This window comes from Oncorhynchus kisutch, linkage group LG12 (assembly GCF_002021735.2).
Source record: "Oncorhynchus kisutch isolate 150728-3 linkage group LG12, Okis_V2, whole genome shotgun sequence".
Lineage (NCBI taxonomy): Eukaryota > Metazoa > Chordata > Actinopteri > Salmoniformes > Salmonidae > Oncorhynchus > Oncorhynchus kisutch.
This window is the reverse complement of record NC_034185.2, coordinates 28,416,342-28,429,253: the sequence shown is the minus strand read 5'-3', so window position 1 is coordinate 28,429,253 and position 12,912 is coordinate 28,416,342. Positions and strand designations below refer to the sequence as shown.

General features: G+C 41.5%; 1 protein-coding gene across 3 annotated transcripts in view; it reads right to left on the bottom strand.

Annotated features, from left to right (window-relative positions):
* Nucleotides 1–12,912, bottom strand: part of LOC109900836 (disheveled-associated activator of morphogenesis 1) — a 126,607-nt gene that overhangs the window by 89,340 nt on the left and 24,355 nt on the right. Inside the window, exon 1 of one of the 3 annotated variants that reach the window (XM_031837338.1) lies at nucleotides 4,576–5,484. The exons of 1 other annotated variant lie outside the window; for it this stretch is intronic. The gene's annotated coding sequence lies outside the window, so the exon portion shown is untranslated. Of the gene's footprint in view, nucleotides 1–4,575; nucleotides 5,485–12,912 lie in introns of those variants that run through there. One more of the 3 variants, XM_031837340.1, reaches the window with a different exon arrangement.

Below are 12,912 nucleotides of genomic sequence, written 5' to 3'. Positions count from 1 at the left end.
CAACGAGCCGACTAAGTGAAAAAAAAAATATTTCGATGTGCCCTTGAGCAAGGCACTTATCCTGAGCGACTTGCAGGAGCAATTAAGGTTTAGAGCGTCTGCGAAATTATTTAAAAAATATATAAAAATATGTAAAATAAGGAGATAATTCTACAGGAGATTAGCATTACAGATGACATTATGAGGTTCATCTTATTTTAGCAATGCGACTTGCAAAAGGTTGCAGTTGTTCCCCATAGACAACACATGGTTGCTCTATGTATCACTGACCCTGGATAAACTACCGACTGGGCTAACACAGTTCAACTTTTAGTTAAATAATATGCTGTTTTTATTAAAATGTTATAATCATGAGAGAAATTGAACTAGCTAGTAGCTAGCTAGTTATACCTACAGTTGAAGTCGGAAGTTTACATACACCTTAAGCCAAAAACATTTAAACTCAATTTTTCACAATTCCTGACATTTAATCCTCGTAAAAATTCCCTGTTTTAGGTCAGTTAGGATCACCACTGTATTTTAAAAATGTGAAATGCCAGAATAATTGTACAGATAATTATTTATTTCAGCTTGTATTTCTTTCATCACATTCCCAGTGGGTCAGAAGTTTACATACACTCAATTAGTATTTGGTAGCATTGCCTTTAAATTGTTTACCTTGGGTAAAACATTTCGGGTAGCCTTCCACAAGCTTCCCACAATAGGTTGGGTGAATTTTGGCCCATTCCTCCTGACAGAGCTGGTGTAACTGAGTCAGGTTTGTAGGCCTCCTTGCTCACACATGCTTTTTCAGTTCTGCCCACAAATTTTCTATAGGATTGAGGTCAGGGCTTTGTGATGGCCACTCCAGTACTTTGACTTTGTTGTCCTTAAGCCATTTTGCCACAACTTTGGAAGTATGCTTGGGGTCATTGTCCATTTGGAAGACCAATTTGTGACCAAGCTTTAACTTCCTGACTGATGTCTTGAGATGTTGCTTCAATATAGCCACATAATTTTCCTACCTCATGATGCCATCTATTTTGTGAAGTGCACCAGTCCCTCCTGTTGCAATGCACCCCCACAACATTATGCTGCCACCCCCCTGGCTTGTGTACTTCGGCTTCCAAAACTTTTTCCTCCAAACATAACGATGGTCAATATGGCCAAACAGTTCTATTTTTGTTTCATCAGACCAGAGGACATTTCTCCAAAAAGTACGATATTTGTCCCCATGTGCAGTTGCAAACCGTAGTCTGGCTTTTTTTATGGCAGTTTTGGAGCAGTGGCTTCTTCCTTGTTGAGCGGCCTTTCAGGTTATGTCGATATAGGACTTGTTTTACTGTGGATATAGATACTTTTGTACCTGTTTCCTCCACCATCTTCACAAGGTCCTGCGCTGTTGTTCTGGGATTGATTGCTTGCTCCCAGGATGAACCAGACTTGGAGGTCTACAATCGTTTTTCTGAGGTCTTGATTTATTTTGATTTTCTCATGATGTCAAGCAAAGAGGCACTGAGTTTGAAGGTACGCCTTGAAATACATCCACAGGTATACCTCCAGTTGACTCAAATGATGTCAATTAGCCTATCAGAAGCTTCTAACGCATGACATAATTTTCTGGAATTTTCCAAGCTGTTAAAAGGCAGTCAATTTAGTGTATGTAAACTTCTGACCAACTTGAATTGTGATAAAGTGAAGTAAGTGAAATAATCTGTCTGTTAACAATAGTTGGAAAAATTACTTGTGTGATGCAAAGTAGGTGTCCTAACAGACTTGCCAAAACTATAGTTTGTTAACAAGAAATGTGTGGAATGGTTGAAAAACGAGTTTTAATGACTCCAACCTAAGTATATGTGAACTTCCGACTTCAACTGTAGGTAGCTTACAAGTAGTGATTGGAGGGGGAAACAGATAGTTACATACTGGGATATTATTTTTGACAATATATCGTTTTAGCAATATCACAATATTATTTTTGCACTAGTTGGCACCATAACGCCAGTATTTTTCCTCAATAGCTTGTTATCCATCTTCTTTTCAAATATGGAGCCAATTTGTTTTCAGCACTTATATTTCCATGACTGATCTAAACTTGTTCTCATGACTCTTGTACCTCCGCAGCAGACATGTGGCGAGCAATATGTTTGGAACATCAAATCGCAATAAAAATCACAGTATCAAATCGCAATACATATAGAATCTTGAGAACCGCAATACATTTCATATCAGCAATTCCCAGCCCTAGTGTGCACCCATGACTCCAAAAATGACTGTTCTCCAAAATTCCTTCACTTTAAGCAAACATTTAAACTTCATTACTTGACATGCCTCTAGAGATTCATTACAAGCAAAGTCAGACAGATATTAAAATTCCAATCCAGAGAGACAATAGTCTATCCTTTCCACACTCCCAGAAGACTTAAAAAGGGGGTTGCTTGTCGTCACAATGTCTTCTTGACATATTTCATAGGGTTGTATTAATATAGTTTTTGGCAAAAGGACCACTTTAAAGCAAGGCCATAACTATAAGATTAGTGCAAATAGTAGGGAAGGGTTGGGAGTGACATTAGTGTCCTAACATGCTTGGTCAGGTGGGTGTCATCCAGGCAGTATATGTATGTTTGTCCTGGTCAAAGGGCCTATGAAGGGAGAGGTCAAAAAGGAAAGAGAAAGAAAACTGGTGGGGTCAGAGGGAATCCTTGGAGCTTTGAACTGGACCCTTAGAAAAGTTCATAAATTGCTCATTTGAATCCCAAACAATATCTTCTCTGGTTTTCCAATCCACTAAACTGGTCACCGCTCATGCAACCATTGAGCACTATTTCAAAGCAATTCTGTGTACAATACATAGGCAGATCCAGTGGAGAATGACTGCCCCCTCTCATTGAAGCCATAGACGTTCAAGACCTACTGCGGGGCTGCAGTTATTGTTAGCTGAAAACAGGATCCCCATTATTGTGAACGGAAAAATGGCAATGTAAATCATTTGTGTAAATAAATAAAAAATGTGCAAAGACAATCAAGGTGCCAATTATTGCTTCTAATACACCAGACGTATGTCCTTGAACAACTTCTTAAAAATCGAACACAGAAGTTATAAGGATATTTTAGTTAGCCTGCATTACCCAGTTGGCCTTCAACTAGAGTTACTCAGTGAGAGGGGCCAGCACTGAGATAGCCTGCAACGTCACTTCCTGGAGTAGCTCAAGCTGTGCATGTTATGTCTCCATGAGACACCATCTTATCCTGCAATGTACAGTTTCAAACTGCGGAATCCTCACGATGCCTCAGTTGCCTTGACAACGCCAGCTGGGTGACTAGTTAAAGCTTTGTGTATTATTTAAGATCTCATATTCCACATATTGCCTTTTCTTTAATCCTCCGTTTGTTGTCATTTATGGAGAGAAAAGTTATTTTCTTCCAAATTCGCCAGACAAAAATCAAACACAGCTTTAATGATTCAAAGCAAAATTGGATTTGAGAGAGCGCCCACTCCCAAGCAGAGGCCACGCCTACATACTGGCTTAAAAACTAGTAAATGTCTAATTCTCTGTCATATCTCACATTAAAGTATGGATGTTTAGTATTGTACCTTAAATGTTTTGATGGAGTTTTAAAAATACCCCCAAAATGGATAGATGTACTGTCTGGATGGATGGACTTATGAGTTCTAGGAACTGCCATGACAACCAGCTTGGGGATCCCGCTCTCACACACACACACACACACACACACACACTGCTTAACATTACAGACTGATGGGGCAGGAAAGGGGAGGTGAGGAGAGGGATGGAAACCAGAGGAAGGGATGTACACACATTGGGACTAGGTTACACAGGAGTCTGCACCACCATTCTCAACTTTTAGGGAAAGGGATTGAAACTATCTACGTAGGCATTAAGTTAAACTATTTGTTCCTTGGATTTGCTGCATCTCTTACGGGCATGTTGATAAAGCAATGCAACATTAATTGAGAGAGACCATATGAAGAGTGGAAAATAGAGAGACCGCTTGAAGAGACATCTCTTTTCAAGGTGACTCTCCATTTCATTGACCTCCTTATCTGCACTGCCCCACCCCCTCGATAAAAATGTATGCCAGCTCATCTCCCTCCCTCGCTCACACACACACACACACACACACACACACACACACACAGCTCTGCATACTCTGATACAGAAAACTGTTGAGGGAGGTTGGAGCATTTTTGTCCCACTGCCTCAGCACATCTCTAGACGAAGCTTGTCATTACGGGGCATTCCCCCGCATGCAGAGAGGACAGATCTCTACATTACGAACTGCCCAAGGCACACCCCCCCCCCCCTCTCAACAAACCGCCACCTCCCAATTAATTATACAAGCAGTCACACCTCCCAGCGAGTGGAATAACACACTGAGTGAGATAGCCAACTGAAGGGTTAACAGTCCATCAAGGCCTATACCCCTCACAGAGGTAATAATCACATGCAGGCGTCACACCATCCTATCGGCAGAGATAGCAGACAGGCTCACTGACTGGACAATGCTCAACCCCATTTCTCTCACTTCATTACGGGGGAGAATGGTGGGATATCAAATTCAGCATTTTCTTACCCCCTATTGAAGTGAGCGAGAGTTGCTGTATCCCCTTTAAGAGTCCGCGTTGCTGCAGTATCCAGTTTTGCACACGCACATTACTACAGAGCTGCTTCCATCACAGCTTCCCAGCGAAATACTGTTTCTGGGAGCTTTCAGTATCCAGGTAACACACTGATTGGATCTCAGCACATGAATAAAAAGCCTCAAGTGACAAAATTCCCCAAGGGCTGTCCACAATGAAAGGGAGGAAGAATATAGGCCAGCTCTGGTTGGATGTATTCCCAGAGCCCAGTTTGTGGAAGGTTAAAAGCACACAGCAAAAGCAGACGTTCCTGATCTTCCCCCAGCCGGCCGGCAAATGCAGCCTCTCCCTAGTATTCCTGAGAATTTGCGAAAACAAATGGTCCATCCCTGCCTCGCTACGTCATAATCTCTCTCCCTCCCCTCTCTCGCTCTGTTCCACCAGCATGCTGTGGGGGCTGAGGGTAAAGGCACAGATGTTACTGGCTTTAGACCACACCCCTTTTCAACAGCCAGAACCATTATAGGACTCAGGCAGTTTAACCCCCTTATGGTTTGCTAAAGTGTTTAGGGTTTGTTTATAGAAGGGTTGTGCGAAAATGAAACCTAGGTGTGAGCCTGTGTGTGTGTATGTCTGAGAGTGTGAGCAAGAGAGAGAGGAGGAGAGTGTCAGTGAGGGAGTAAAAAAAATTGCAATAGATAAATGTTACTAAATAATGTTGATGGGTATTTACATACACTACTGGTCAAAAGTTTTAGAACACCTACTCATTCAAGGGATTTTCTACATTGTAGAATAATAGTGAAGACATAAAAACCATGAAATAACATATGGAATAACCAAAAATGTGTCAAACAAATCAACATATATTTTATATTGGAGATTCTTCAAAGTAGCCACCCTTTGCCTTGATGACAGCTTTGCACACTCTTGGCATTCTCTCAACCAGCTTCATGAGGTAGTCACCTGGAATGCATTTCAATTAACAGGTGTGCCTTCCTGAAAGGTTAAGGAAATAAATTCCACAAATTAATGTTTGAGCCAATCAGTTGTGTTGTGACATGGTGGGGTGGCAGAAGATAGCCCTATTTGGTAAAATAATGTGTCAAGAACAGCTCAAATTAGCAAAGAGAAATGACAGCCCATCATTATTTTAGGACATGAAGGTCAGTCAATATGGAACATTTCAAGAACTTTTAAAGTTTCTTCAAGTGATGTTGCAAAAACCATCAAGCGCTATGATGAAACTGGCTCTCATGAGGACCGCCACAGGAATGGAAGACCCAGAGTTAACTCTGCTGCAGAAGATACGTTCATTAGAGTCAGAAATTGCAGCCCAAAGAATTGCTTCACAGAGTTCAAGTAACAGACACATCAACATCAACTGTTCAGAGGATGTGAATTGCTGCAAAGAAACCACTACGAAGATGAGACCTGCTTGGGCTAAGAAACACGAGCAATGGACATTAGACCGGTGGAAATTTGTCCTTTGGTCTGGAGTCCAAATTGGAGATTTTTGGTTACAACCGCCGTGTCTTTGTGAGTGCGGTGTGGGTGAACGGAGGATCTCTGCTTGTATATTTCCCACCGTAAAGCATGGAGGAGGGGGTGTTGTGGTGTGGGGGTGATTTGCTGGTGACACTGGCAATGATTTATTTAGAATTCAAGCCACACTTAACCAGCAAGGCTACCACAGTATTCTGCAGCGATATGCCATCCCATCTGGTTTGGGCTTAGTGCGACTATCATTTGTTTTTCAACAGAACAGTGACCCAACACACCTCCAGGCTGTGTAAGGGTTATTTGACCAAGGAGAGTGATGGTGTGCTGCATCAGATGACCTGGCCTCCACAATCCCCCGACCTCAACCAAATTGAGATGGTTTTGGATGAGACCGCAGAGTGTTGGACCGCAGAGTGAAGGAAAAACAGCCAATGAGTGCTCAGCATATGTCGGAACTCTTTCAAGACTGTTGGAAAGGCATTCCAGGTGAAGCTGGTAGAGAGAATGCCAAGAGTGTGCAAAGCTGTCATCAAGGCAAAGGGTGGCTACTTTGAAAAATCTCAAATATAAAATATATTTAGATTTGTTTAACACATTTTTACTTACTACATGATTCCACGTGTTATGTCATAGTTTTGATGTCGTCACTATTATTCTACAATGTAAAAAATAGTAAAAATAAAGAAAATCCCTTGAATGAGTAGGTGTTCTAAAACTTTTGACCGGTAGTGTATATGGGTTCATTACACACACACACGCTATCTGAACCCTTCCTCTACAGAGGTTCCTTCTGTAGACAGGTCGTTTTAATTAACAACAATATATACAAAGTATGTGGACACCCCTCCAAATTAGTGAATTCGCCTATTTCAGCCACACCCGTTGCTGGTAGGTGTATTAAATCAAGCACACAACCATGTAATCTCTATAGACAAACTTTGGCAGTAGAATGTCCTTACTAAAGAGCTCAGTGACATTCAACGTGGCACCGTCATAGGATGCCACCTTTCTAACAAGTCAGTTTGTCAAATTTCTGCCCTCCTAGAGCTGCCCCAGTCAACTGTAAGTGCGGTTATTGTGTAGTGGGAACATATATGAGCACCAACGGCTCAGCCACAAAGTGGTAGGCCACACAAGCTCACAGAAGGTGACCTGCTTCAGGTCATGGTGATTGCGTCTCCCGTGGATCTGTCAGGGTGGTAGGCAAATTGGAGAGGGTTGAGTATGTCGGGGAGGGAAGGGAGTACGCTTGGGGCGGAATGTACACAGCCATGGCAATAATCCCTGTGTACTCTCTCGGAAGGTAAATTGGAAGACATTTTATGAATAAGTATTCCAAGTTGGCGGAGCAGAAACTCGCAAGTTCCTGTACGTTTCCCGTGTCGCACCGTGTTGTAGAGCCCACTTCCTTTCCGATCAAACAACTAAAGCCCGCTGGTTGTATATAATCCATCTGAAAGCCAAGTCTCAGAAAAACAGAGTATGTTGCAGGATCTGATGTTGCAGGATCTGATGTTCCAGGATCTGATGTTCCAGGATCTGATGTTCCAGGATCTGATGTTCCAGGATCTGATGTTCCAGGATCTGATGTTCCAGGATCTGATGTTCCTCTGGTAGGAGATCCTCGCTCTGAGTTCGTCTAGTTTGTTCATTAATGATTGAACATTGGCGGGTAGTATGCTCAGTAATGGAGGACTAAAACCCTGCCACATCTGCCTCTCTGTCGGTGTCTCCGCTTCCTACTCTTCGGTAGGACTCCCAAGAAGCTCGACACCTCGCCAAAGAAGCTAGTCCATTGTTCTGCAGTCTCAGGGAATTCGGGGAGGTCAGGTGGACGGTAAGTACCCAGCAATTAGTATACAAAAGTTCTACCCGGGTGTGTGTAGTAATGAACAAACTGATTAAGAAAATTCGCGAAAAACACTAGAAAATAAAAAAATACGTTTAAACCTGCAATGAGGTGGTGTTTGCTTGGTTATGCCTAGGACATTAACAATGAACTCATCATTTCATCTGGTTGGCAAGAATGTGTATGGAATGTATGGTTGATGAAACGGTGAAGCATGTGTTGATGTATTGTTGTAAGTTATGTTAAGGTAAGAATTATTGAAGGTAAAAAGTTGCTTTGTTTGTTGAAACTGTCGCTGGGCAGTGACAGCTAACGTTAGTTAAAACAGACCAAAAGGGGTCAGTTAGCTGACAGACCTTGTTTGCCTTTTTCTGCAGATCATTCTATGCATCATTCTGTTTGTATCTAGCTAGCTAGTGTTAGCTAAGTTAGCTACGTAACGTTTAAACATTGATTGCTAGTTAGCTAACTATTTCATAAGATATATACCCCCCTCATAAGATACACAGTTAGTTAGTTTGATAGGGCCTTGTAACCAAACAAGTCATTGTATTCCCTTTTAATCTATGTTAACGTTGTAGCGAGCTAGATAACATTACTTAAGTTAGCGAACGGTGCCATTATATCGCCGATACTACTGTTAGCTAGTTAGTAGCCTCTTCGCTCCGGGAGACCTGTACACATTAGATACACCAATATGTAACTTACAGGTCTCCCGGAACGAAGAAGCTATCCTGTTAGCTGAAGTTACCAATAGTTTTTTCTGTCAGCGAACAAGTCTAGGTCCTAAAAGTTATGACGTTTGCTACCTAGCCAGTTATTTATGAATAACAGAAATACTAATATCACTACAAGATGGAGGGAGTGTTAGAACATGTGTAGTAATTAATGAAATTACAGTTAACAAAATGTACGCTTAATCCAGTATAACCTAATGTATAGAATGTATTATACAAGAGACAATTATACAGCACAGAGTCATATCTTAAGTGTCAAAATAAAAAGGACTCAATAATTCATGACTTCTGGGAGTGCTACAAAGTCCAAAAGTTGGTCGTCAGAAGTTTTACAATCTAAGTTTACTTTCAATCCGTATATCTGCATATTTCAAGACATGGCATATGAGGGTGCAGTAAGATACCCAATGGGGAGGACCATACTTTTCTTGTCAATTATTTAAAAGAAAACTTAGTCTTAAACTGGAAATCAAACAATCCTCCATCACTATGACAGTCGACAAATCAAATGTAGCATTTTGAATGTTGAAAAGTTGTGGGTTATGGAGAAAACTGTGGCGCCAGACAATGTGAATGGGAAGATTTAAATTTACCGGCCATTTGAGAAATTTACCAGACCCATATGAAATTGGGTGCATAACCCATTAGGGCGCCCACCTACGGTGTTCAGAATTACAGAAATCCCATTTAGATTATTGTAATTCATTTTAACAGAAAATGAAAGTCCTGTAAGAAGCAGCCAATAAAACATCATTATCAAATATTTGCCAAAATGCAATTGGTGGGAAAACACTAAATAGCGCTCCTGTTGAGAGCTTTTCCATATAAACTCATCAAAAAAAGAAAAGTCCCTTTTTCAGGACCCTGTCTTTCAAAGATCACTTGTAAAAATTCAAATAACTTCACAGATCTTCATTGTAAAGGGTTTAAACACTGTTTCCCATGCTTGTTCAATGAACCATAAACAATTAATGAACATGCACCTGTGAAACGGTCGTTAAGACACTAACAGCTTACAGACGGTAGGCAATTAAGGGCACAGTTATGAAAACTTAGGACACTAAAGAGGCTTTTCTACCGACTCTGAAAAACACCAAAAGAAAGATGTCCAGGATCCCTGCTCATCTGCGTGAATGTGCCTTAGGTATGCTGTAAGGAGGCATGAGGACTGCAGATGTGGCCAGGGCAATAAATTGCAATGTCCGTACTGTGAGACGCCTAAGACAGCACTACAGGGAGACAGGATGGACAGCTGATCGTCCTCGCAGTGGCAGACCACGTGTAACAACACCTGCACAGGTACATCCGAACATCACACCTGCGGGACAAAGAGACAAATTCTTCAAGCTATGAAATTGGTTGTTAATCATTGACAGACAACCATTTTCAGGTCTTGCCACAGATCAGGGATCATCAACTAGATTCAGCCGCGGGCCGATTTTTTCCTTGAGAGGGGGCGGAACAAAATTACACATCATTTGTAGACGTCAAATTGACCGCAAGAAGCACAAACAGACCCCATTTAGTCAATTGTTTTGTCGATAGGATGTTGGTAAATCCACATTTTCTTTGTCGAGCAGTGGTAAATAGATGTATTTGTTAGAGAGATAGATAGAGATATATATATATATAAAACTCACACACAAACTGTTCATATGTTTGGAGTCACTTAGAAATGTCCTTGTTTTTAAAATCACTCCTGTGTTCCAATGGCACATTGTGTTAGCTAATCCAAGTTTATCATTTTAAAAAGGCTAATTGATCATTAGAAAACCCTTTTGCAATTATGTTAGCACAGCTGAAAACTGTTGTCCTGATTAAAGAAGCAATAAAACTGGCCTTTTCTACCTGTGGGCTGCAATGTGTTTTTATTTGTTGGTTTTAATGTTTTGTTTCCCTCAATTTACACACAATAACAAATAATGACAAAGCAAAACCAGGTTTTTATAAATACCTTATTTAAATAAGTATTCACACCCTTTGTAACGTGACTCGAAATTGAGCTCATGTGCATCCTGTTTCCGTTGATCATCCTTCAGATGTTTCTACAACTTGGAGTCCACCTGTAGCAAATTGAATTGATTGGACATCATTTGGAAAGGCATACACCTGTCTATATAAAAAGGTCCCACAGTTGACAATGCATGTAAGAGCAAAAATCAAGCCATGGGGTCAAAGGAATTGTCTGTAGATTGTGTCGAGGTACAGATCTGGGGAAGGGTACCAAAACATTTCTGCAGCATTGAAGGTCCAAGAACACAGTGGCCTCAATCATTCTTAAATGGATGAAGTTTGGAACCACCAAGACTCTTCCTAGAGCTGGCCGTCTGGCCAAACTGAGCAATCGGAGGAGAAGGGTCTTGGTCAGGGAGGTGACCAAGACTCCGATGGTCACGCTGACAGCGCTCTAGAGTTCCTCTATGGAGATGGGAGAACCTTCCAGAAGGACAACCATCTCTGGCCAGATGGAAGCCACTCAGTAAAAAGTCACACAATAGCCCGCTTGGAGTTAAAGGACTCTCAGACCAGGAGAAACAGGATTCTGAAACCAGGATTGAACTCTTTGGCCTGAATTCCAAGCATCATGTCTGGAGGAAACCTGGCACCACCCCTACGGTGAAGCATGGTGGTGGCAGCATCATGCTGTGGGGATGTTTTTCAGCGGTAGGGACTGGGAGACTAGACAGGATTGAGGGAAATATGAACGGAGCAAAGTACAGAGAGCTCCTTGATGAAAACCTGCTCCAGAGCACTCAGGACCGCAGACCGTGGTGAAAGTTCACCTTCCAACAAGACAACGACCCTAAGCACAGAGCCAAGATAATGCAGGAATGACTTCAGGATAAGTCTCTGAATGTCCTTGAGGGGCCCAGCCAGGGCCCGGACTTGAACCTGATCAAACATCTCTGGAGAGACCTGGAAATAGCTGTGCAGTGACGCTCCCCATCCAACCTGACAGAGCTTGAGAGGATCTGTAGAGAAGAATGGAAGAAACCCCCCAAATACCAGTGTGCCTAGCTTGTAGCGTCATATCCAAGAAGATTCGAGGCTGTAATCGCTGCCAAAGGTGCTTCAACAAGGTACTGAAGAGGGTCTGAATACTTATGCAAATTTTTCTTTATTAAATGAGAAGGAAAAAAAAAAACTGGGAAAAAAATGTTTTTGCTTTGTTATTAGGGGGTATAGTGTGTAGATTGATGAGGAATTTGTTTTATTTAATCCATTTTAGAGTAAGGCTGTAACGTAACAAAATGTGGAAAAAGTAAAGTGGTCTGAATACTTATTTGGTATTTTATTAGGATCCCCATGGACTCTTCCTGGGGTCCACACAAAACATGAAACATAATACAGAACATCAATAGACAAGAACAGCTCAAGGACAGTACTACATACATTTTTTTAAAGGCACAAGTAGCCTAGATATCAATGCATACACACAAACTATCTAGGTCAAATAGGGGAGAGGCTTTGTGCCGTGAGGTGTTACTTTATCTGGTTTTTCAAACCAGGTTTGCTGTTTATTTGAGCAATATCAGGTGGAAGGAAGTTCCATGTAATAAGGGCTCTATATAATACTGTACGCGTTCTTGAATTTGTTCTGGATTTGGGGACTGTGAAAAGACCCCTGGTGGCATGTCTGGTGGGATAAGTATAATTTAATTAACAAGTATTAGGCTACTAAGAGAAGAAAGAGATTGACATGGCATAGCACAAACCCTTGGTTTTTATGGTGTATTGAGCATTTGTAGAAATAAGATGGAACCAACAGTGAGGCTGGTCTTCACATTTGTTTATTTGAAGAAACAATCTCGTCAGGCCAACACTTGTCACAATGCAGAGGCATTAAGTCACAGCTAGCAGCATTCTAGTCTGGAGCAGAGGTTACATAATTTACAGCAGGATACAGAAATTCTCCAAGGAACGTACTTATATTCATCAAAATGTGTCCAACTTGGAATACCTTTCTAATTAACAAATGTCCATAATGTAGGGTCTTCTATTGGAACTGACATGTAATTGACTCAAGCAGCCTACATTGTTTTCCTTTGTTCATCACCATTCTAGTTGTGCTAGTAGCAATATAGTTATGTAACCGATGTACCTAAAGCAAAGGGCATGTGTTGAACCAATGGATAACACAAGGAGTTATCTTGTTCTGGGATGCCGCCTCTGAAAAGGGCCGACTGCAGCTGGAATAACACACAGGTCCGGTTCCATGGAGAGCAGCCCTGACTCTCTCT